Genomic DNA, 9,428 nt, shown 5'->3' on the forward strand with positions numbered 1-9,428 from the left:
TCCCCACAAGCCATGTTGATGTGAATGTGCAAGTTGTCAAAGTATAATGCATGAATTAGTGTCTAAGCAACGATAAGTAGAAAAGACTCTAATGTGGGATTAATCTTCACCATGTCCATTTGTTATAACGTTTAAAATAATCTATGGATATTAACTTAAAAAGAATGAAAATTTTAACTTGACACAAAAATTAAAAACCTAAAATGTTATTTCCCACCCCCAAACTTAATTCACACTTTGTCCTCAAGGTGTGGAAAATAAATAGAAGAGACAAGAACAGAAACAAAACTACTAAATCCTAGAAAATGTAAAACAAATATCAAAGATAAAGAAAATACCCTAAGCAAACAAAATAGGAAAAAGAAACAAGAAAAGAAAAAAAAAATAAAACAGAAAACAGGAAAGAAAAGAAAAGGAAAAAGAAACTACACACCAGAGATTTGAAGAGGAAACTGTGAATTTGCCAAGGTGTGTTGACCAAAAATGTGGAGAACAAAAACACTACTGGACACTTTGGGGATTTGAAAGCAGGACCTGGTAGTTGGGACCAGCAAAGGCGTGCTGACCAACACGTACAAGTCCACACTTGTGTCAAAACCTAGCAACAGCTACAATATAAGCTGGTGTAGTAGCTGATCTGTCATTTGAAAAAAAAAACCTAGCTATTCTTGAATGCGCATTGGATTCCCTTTCACTAGCCTCGAGCCAGAGCCAAACGGCTCTCTTCTGTCCATTCCCATCCCCTATGCAGAAGGATAATAATATTATTTGTTGTAAACCCCGAAGCCCCTTGTTCTCTCTAGAAAAATGAGAGACATCTCTCACTACTCTCATTTCAAACCTATTCCTCGTTGCCCTCTTTCTCTCTAAAAAAATCTGGAAAGGGCTTCTTTTCTCCATTTCCTCTCAAGTCCAGCGCCCATTTGTACAAACCTCCTATATGCAGCAGTTTCTTCACTCGTTCTGCAACCAAAAACCAAGGAGCATACACACTTCCGTGTCTCTCTAACCCATCCATGGTGGAGTAAGCATGAAAACTGAGATGCATGAAAGTAAATCCCTCCTGCCTGTGTGTCTGTATTTTTTTTTTTTTTCTTCTTTTCAGATTTATGTGGTAAACTAACACATGCATGTGTTTTCATCTATGTGAGGACCCCCAGTCGTTGCAAATCTGAGCTGATCCACACCACTCGCTTGTCTCTGCTAAAACCTGAAATCAACCAGCTACGACATTGTAGATCCGGGTTTTGCAAAGGTGAAAATGTTGTTGTCCACCAGTGAGGAGACCCCATTTCTGAATGTGCTTCCTCATCTACCCCCAAACTTAAATACTGGCATCTGTGGCATTTTCAAATGTAAAAGCGATAAATTCCAAAAGTACCCACATTTGTTGATATATGAACATTTCCACAGTAACTCATACACTTGATTGTTGTGTTATAGGGATGACCTCAGATTGGCAAAGACACATTTGGCTGACCAAACTACCGGCCTTCAAGGAAGAATGGTCGCGTAGCAAAATAGAGAGGTATAACATCCCGTCCCTGCTTGTGTATTACAGATGTGGTTGATGATTGATGTGGATCTACTACTGGATGCATGATTCCGTCTGAAATAATCTCTCTGTGCATTAATTCTTGTTTTTCTTGTGTGCTGGCTGCATAAAAAAAAATCAAGTGATGTAAGTTTTCAGAGATAACATGTAGAAGATGCTATCAGTAACTGAAATAAAACAAGTAAATGCAAATAATTTTTGTTTTCTTTCTTTTTTAATTTTTTTTTTTATTTAATTTTTTTTTTTTTTACCCTAAGAAAGAAAATGCAGCTTGAAACTGAAAGTAATGAAATAAAAATGGAAGATAATAAAGAAAAAGTTAGAGAATTGGGTTGCCTCCCAATAAGCGCTTTATTTTAAGTCTGTAGCTAGACGTCGCATAAGTCTGGTAGTCAGATCACTGGTTCCTTCAGAGTCAAAGACTCGCTTGCACCAAATTTCCCTATGCATAGCTTTAGTAAATACTTCTTGACCTTGAGCACACAACCCTTGCCCTCTTTTTCAATGTCCACGTTACCGTTATGAAAAACCTGCTGCACCATATAAGGGCCCTTCCACCGAGACTCTTGTCTCCCTGGAATTGACTTGAAATTTGAACTTAACAACCATACTTTGTTTCCAGGCTGTATTTTTTTATAACTTGGACTACCATGCAACTTTTTATTCTTGCTCTTGACATTTTGGTATTTTTGGTCCATTTGGTTGCTCGGATCTGTTTTTGATTTTTGCACTTCAAGCAATTGAACTTTGTGTTGATGTGCTTTACTATCACACTCACGAATCACATTTTGAGTCTTTATGGGCAGATTGTCAATTGATGATTTGGTCACAAATTTTGCACAAGGCAAACCATCTAATGCATCAACACGCATGCATTCTTGCTTATCACATGGATGTGTGGTAGCTTCAAACAACCTAAAAACAACCGTTTGATCTTCAACCCGGAATGTTAGAGTTCCGGCTTCAACATCAATAAGAGTCTGGGCTGTTGCTAGGAATGGGCGGCCCAAAATGATGGGTGTTGTCAAATCCTCATCCATGTCCAACACTGATGCGTGATTTATACGCACACAAATTAAACCCTCTTTTCGTCAAATTGTAGTATAGGTGCAAGTAGGGATCGTTCTGGACCGGGGATTAGGAGAGATTGTTAACCACTTGGATTTGACTCAAAAACGTAAAATAACAATATGAAACACTATACTAGACTCAAAGAATGCAAAACTAAACTTTAAAACACTAAGACAAACAAAAAGACTCAAAACAACACAAACACACTCAAATCTGCCTAAAAACCACTTTCTGGGCAGATTTGAGCACAAACACAAATTTGGACGAAATTAAGTAATAACTTGACTCAAGAACGTAAAAACACAATATAAAACACTAAACTAACTTAAAGAATGTAAAACTAAACACTTAAAACATTAAAACAAACCAAAAGACTCAAACATCACCCAAAACACTCAAAACTGCCTTAAAATCACTTTCTGGGCAGTTTTGAGCACTTTGGTGAATCTGGACGAAATTGGGAAATAAAATGAATCAAAACACTTAAAAGCACAAACTAAATTGATTTCTAACTAAATTGGACATTAAAGTAAAGGGGGATTTAGATTTATACGAAAATTGAAATAACAAAACAAGTTAATAAACTAAACAGATTGTAAAACGAATTTGATGGAATGGAATGAATGGATGATAGAATGGCTAAGGGGTTCATCTCCATACATGTTATACTTGCATAATAAAATGATTTCCAATTGCATTTCAATAAACTATGATACTCAACACCCCAAGTTAACCGTGATGCACTAATTAACCTTCAAATCTTCCTAACGTTATTGAATTGGATGATTGCATACGACAACCCAAAACATTCCCCACAAGTCCCCAACATGAATGCATAGAAGAGGTACAAGCAAGAATCATTACGCTCTATGAAAATTATAAGTGTTGACGAGGCATTCGTTACTATGGATTGCATGAAACTTATGCCAAGAATTCATTTAACGCGATTGTTTATAAGCAACCTCCACTACTTGTGAATATAAGTTCATAACGATTAGGTGAAACTCACTTATATTCTAGCGTCATATTCATGCATGAAAATTAAGTGTGCACTCTCAATGAACATACATAAATAAGTTATCAATCAAACAGTTAAACGAATTGAATCCACAACTTATGAAACGCAATTAGAAGTATTCAAATCAAAATGCAAGCATAAACATATATTCGAATCACCCCCTAACCAAGGGGGGTTTAGTTCCTCATGGTACAAAACAAAGAGAATCAAAGAAACGCCTAAACATTCCAACAACTCAAACTTGAATTGTATGAACGTTTAGGCCCTCTTATCATCCATTCCTCATTCGTACAAAACAAAGAGCATTGAAATTAAACATTGAAATCAAAGAAACACCTAAACATTCCAACAACTCAAACTTGAATTGTATGAACGTTTAGGCCCTCTTATCTTCCTCTTCGTTGTAGTACAAGGTCTAAGGATAGTTTGATGGTGTGAATGGTTTGGGGAGTGGTTGGAGTGGCTGCAATGGAGGAGAAAAGTGTTTTGGTGGCTGCTGCAAGGGTGTGGAGAGGTTTTGACGAATTTCTGGAATATGGAAGAGTGAATGAGAATGAATGAGAATGAATGCTTATTTATAGGTGAAATGGGGGGAACATGACAGCTAGGAGGGAATGTGGCTGCATGTTTGAATGATTAAAGGATGCATGTGGGTTGAAATTGCATGTGCAATGAATATGTGGCTGCATGTGCAAGGGGACAATCTGAAAATGCATGTGAAAGCATGTGTTGGCTGCAATGATGAAATGGATGGGAGTGCATGTGGCTTAATTAATTAAAGGGAGTGCATGTGCAATGTTTTAAAGGATGGAATGCATGTGAATATGATGGAAATCTGATATGGTGATGGGAGATGCATGTGGCTGATTTATGCATGTGAATGCATGTGGCTGCAATGGATTAGGAATCCTTCAATTTCGTCCATTCCTTTTGCTCCAAACATAAGCTATCCATTCCAAGTCCAATTTTGCTCCAAAATGCATCTTTTTGCTTCCTTAGCCATATGAACCTAAAAACACACGAAAATGGCTTAAACGACTAAAACAACTATGAATTAACAATATAAATGCACGAAAACAAGCTAAGTAAGTCGCCTAAATATGCTTCTATCAAACACCATAAAATCAGCTGGTAAATATAGATTGTCAACCTTAACAATAACATCTTCAATGACTCCTCTAGGGTAGGTAATTGAACGGTCAGCCAATTGAATAATGTTGGAGGTTGGCTTCAGCTCTCCTTCACCTAAACGTTTAAAAACAGAATAAGGCATTAAGTTAACACTAGCACCTAAGTCAATTAAAGTACTACTAAAATCACAATTTCCAATGGTGCAAGAGATAGTAAAACTCCCTGGATCTTTCTTCTTTGGAGGCAATTTATGCAATAAGACCGCACTGCACTGTTCTGTTAGAATCACTTTTTCAGAATCCAGAAGCTTCTTTTTCTTTGTGCAAACGTCTTTCAAAAACTTGGCATAAGATGGAATGTTCTTAATTGCATCAATTAATGGTAGATTAATCTGAACTTTAGCCAAAGTCTTCATAAAATCTGTCAACTGTTGATCTTTAGCTTTAGGCCTCAACCTTTCAGGATAAGGCATTGGAGGCACATAAACACGTTCTGCAGTTTTTGTGGTAGCTTCTGCAGTATTTTCGGATCTGTCTTGTGGCTGCCCAGAATTTGCAGAATCTGCAAAAATATTAGATTTTTCAACATTTCCCGAATCTATTTGTGGTTGTGGTGCTGCCTGTGAATTTCCGGCATAATTTTCATGTCTGTTGTCATAACTTTTGCCAGATCGTAAAGTACGTATAGCGTTGCATTCTTCTCGTCCTCTTGGATTAGGTACTGTTTGACTAGGAAATGTACCCGGTGCTCTTTCTGAAACCTGCAATGCAATCTGCCCAATTTGTTGTTCCATATTTTTCATTGTTGCATGCATATTTTGGATTTCTTGATTGGTCTGTGCAAATCTTGCATTTGTAGTAATTGCTAATTTTTCAATTGCAATCTCCCAAGTAGCCTTAGGTGCAGCAGGTTGCTGTACCTGTTGTTGAAATTGTGGCTTTGCATGTTCATCTCTATCCCACTTCAAATTTGGATGATCTCTCCAACCAGGGTTGTAGAAATTTGAATACGGGTCATTTCGGGGACGCTGAAAATTATTAAATGCATTAACTTGTTCCGCTGCAAACTTCGGATAAGCAGCTTTATGTGGACAGCTCAAAAAATCATGGGTTTTCATGCTGCAAATACTGCAGGCAGCTTGTAAGGGCTGCTGTACAGCAACCTGTGAACCTGGAATTCTTTGTAATAACATGTCAAATTTTGCATCAAATCTTTCAAGCTTTTTCTCCATTTTTTCAATTTGTGCTGACACATATGGAGAACCATTAGACATCTCAAAAACCGACCTAGATTGTGGCTGCTCAATTGCCCATTGCTGTGTATCTGTTGCCATTTTTTCAAATAACAAACAAGCCTCTTGTGCATTTTTATCCTTGTACGAACCTCCGCATGAAGCATTGACAAGAGTTTTTGTAGTCATATTTAGTCCTCGGAAAAATATATGCATTTGATCAGTACTGTTAATACCAGAATGTGGACATTTTCTAATCAACTCTTTGAACCGTTCCCACGCTTCATGAAACTCTTCGTTTGGTTTTTGTGCAAAAGATAAAATCTGAGTTCTCATGTCAAGAGTCTTTGAAGCTGGATAATACTTGCTTAAGAATTTTTCACTGAGTTGGTTCCAAGTGCTAATGCTTCCAGATGGAAGTGTGAGGAGCCATCTCCTTGCTTGATCTTTCAGAGTGTATGGAAATAAACGGAGCTTAATAGATTCGGCTGAAAATCCTTTCACCAAAATATTCTTGCATCCCATTAAAAATTCTGCAATGTGCATGTTAGGATCGTCGGTTGATAACCCATGAAATGTAGGTAGAATATTCAATATGTGTTGCTTTATTTCGAATGCAGACCATTCCTCCACTTCCGGATAAGTAATGCAACTTGGTATGTTAGTGGTGTGAGCTGTTAATGAATCCCCTAATGGTTGACCACCCTCTGGAATAACAAATGCCATTGTTTTTTCACTATGCAGATCCTCAGAAAAATGAGATTGTAGAAAAGTCCCCTGCAGGGAAGGAACCCACTGCAGATTTTGTTTCCTGCGTCTCCTCCCTAAAGATTGCTCAGGTTCTGGATAAAATGGAATCAATTTTTGTGCTGCTGATCTAGTTCTGACCATGCATAGATTGTTGTAATCTGCAGTACTGCTGTAATCTATAAAAATAAAATGAAAACGAAATGTAATTTTTTATTTTTTTTTTGTGTATAGAAAGCAATAACTAATTGTAAATTTGATTAGAACGAATTATTTTAAATAATCCCCGGCAACGGCGTCAATTTCTTGATAAAGATTTTACCACACATGCAAATGGGTTAAAAACTCCTATATTACTTGCAAGAATGACAAGGTTGTTGTAGTGTAAGCGGTTCTCGCAAGGTCGTTCTCCACAGGGATTATTAAATAATTCGAAACAAACTAAATTTCAATTAATTACTGTAAAGTAGAAAGTTGAGATGATTGGTTTTATAACTTACTTAAATTAAAACGAATTTAATTAATAAAAATAAACTAATATGCAATATTAAAGATGAAAGGAAAATAAAACTGTTTTGGAAAAATCAAATTAAGAAAACACTAGGGTTTCACCATCACCTAGCAATCCTATGTATTTTTATCAATTACTTATGATCTATACATGCCACTTTGAAGGTTAGGTTTTCCTAGTTTATATTCTACTTGGAACCTCCAACATAGAACGTATATCTAACATGCAACCCGTCCGAACGTTCGGATCAAATCTGAACATGAGAGACTCATTATGCTTTATGAAAACCCTTTGAAAAACCATGCAACCCTTAAGATGTGATGTTCATCTTAAGTGAAATTACAATTATTAATCACAAGAAGCCAGCATCAATTTCAGGGAACCTTCCGACCAAAATTGCATCAAATTACTTTTCTAAAGATCCTAATGGTGATCAGGCATTAAGACAATTAGATAGTTTTAATTACGGTGATCAATAATTCAAGGTATGCATGCAATCAATCATAAGCAATTAAATAAAAATCACATATTCATGCTAAGGCTTACGGCTTCACCCTAGCAAAAGGAATTAGTTACGCATATTCATAATTGAAATCATAGAACATATTATTATTAAGAATAAAAGGAATGAAAACACCTTAAAGTAGAAAATCTCCAAGAACCCTAACCAAATTTTCTGTCTTCCCAAAGTTGCATAAAAGAAAAGCCTCCAAAATAAGAACGGCCAAACCCTTTTAATATCTCCCTAAAGCTAACACACAAACCCTAACCCTCAAGTATTTTATTCCCACTAAGAAACTAAATAATAATAAAATAAAATAGAAAATAAATTCCTAATTAACCTAGGAAAAACTGCACAGAAATTGTTCAGCCACGTTTTAGCCTCAAATCTCCTCCAAATCCGGCCCAAGATAGCTTGTTTTAAAGATAAGAACATTCTGAACACATCTCCAGAAATCCATAAACCCATCCGAGGTCATCTTGGGCTCCAAAAATGCAATTCAAGCCCGAAACGTCACTATTCCAACACTGCACATTGCTCCTTTATTTTATTACCAGAAAATATTCGTTTGGTAGAAAAATCTGATATTTTGACACGATCAAGCTAAGTGACTCACGAACGTCCTCCAATTGGAATTACTCCAAAATTCGTCCATTTGACCATGTTTTGCTCTAGAGGAAGTCGAAAATCCTATATTGGAAATATAATTCAAAGTATCAAAATTCTTCCAAATTATTAACCAAAATATACTAAGAATAGGGTAAAATATATAATATAAAATATACTCATCAGGCAAGATGCAACAAGGGCTTTGAAACGCTCATAATATGCTAGAAAGGATTCTCCTTGGTTTTGTTGAATTCCGCTAATCTTCTTCCTCAAAAGAATTACTCTTGAAGTTGGGAAGAATTTCTCCAAGAACGCTCGTTTCATACTTTCCCAAGAAGTAATGGTTCCGGGCGCCAATTCGCATAGCCAATCTTTAGCCTTTTCCAAAAGAGAGAATGGAAAGGCTTTCATCTTCAAAATATTCCCATCTGATGTGATATATAATAGCACACAAATTAAACCCTCTTTTTGACAATTGTAGTATAGATATAAGTAGGGATCGTTCTAGGCCGGGGATTAGGAGGGATTGCTAATCTAATGAAAACTGACTCAAAGATACAAAAATATGCTTCAAAACACTTAAACAAACTCAAAAGACTCTTAACTAAACTTATATGACTCAAAATAAACTTAAAAGACTCTAAACAACACAAAACAATCAAAAAGACTCAAACTAGACTCTAAGACTCAACTTGGACGAAAATAGGTTTGGTTTTGACTCAAAACACTCAAAAACACTTATTAGGACAGATTTGACACAACTAAATAAAGGGGATTGGGTTTTTGACGAATTTAAGATAAAAACAAGTAACTAAAAGACTTGAATAGGATTTGGACGAATTTGGGAAAAACGATGGATGATTAGATAGCTAGAGGGTTCTTCTCCACACATGACACACTTGCATACAAATTGATTTCCAGTTGCTTTTCGATAAACCATGAACCTCAACACCCCATATTAACCGTGACATCACTAATTAACCCTCAGATTTTCCTTAAGTTATTGGATTGGATGACATCATACGACAACCCAAAGCATTCTTCAAAAGTCCC

General features: G+C 36.3%; 1 long non-coding RNA gene and 1 other non-coding gene across 3 annotated transcripts; both read left to right on the forward strand.

Moving 5' to 3' along the window:
* Nucleotides 1–715: 715 nt before the first annotated feature.
* LOC125470648 lies at nt 716–6,932 on the forward strand. Of its 2 annotated transcripts, none has more exons than XR_007252943.1 (4): nt 716–1,052; nt 1,152–1,355; nt 1,444–1,528; nt 6,751–6,932. It is a non-coding gene; the product is annotated as an uncharacterized LOC125470648 (long non-coding RNA). The 2 variants fall into 2 exon arrangements; XR_007252942.1 differs by having other exon boundaries at nt 1,161–1,355.
* LOC125470671 lies at nt 6,241–6,345 on the forward strand. Its single transcript, XR_007252979.1, has one exon. It is a non-coding gene; the product is annotated as a small nucleolar RNA R71 (small nucleolar RNA).
* Nucleotides 6,933–9,428: the final 2,496 nt, after the last annotated feature.

This window comes from the organism of the source record quoted next, unplaced genomic scaffold, assembly GCF_019419815.1.
Source record: "Pyrus x bretschneideri cultivar Hongxiangsu unplaced genomic scaffold, Pyrus_bretschneideri_v1 Contig101, whole genome shotgun sequence".
Taxonomy (NCBI): domain Eukaryota; kingdom Viridiplantae; phylum Streptophyta; class Magnoliopsida; order Rosales; family Rosaceae; genus Pyrus; species Pyrus x bretschneideri.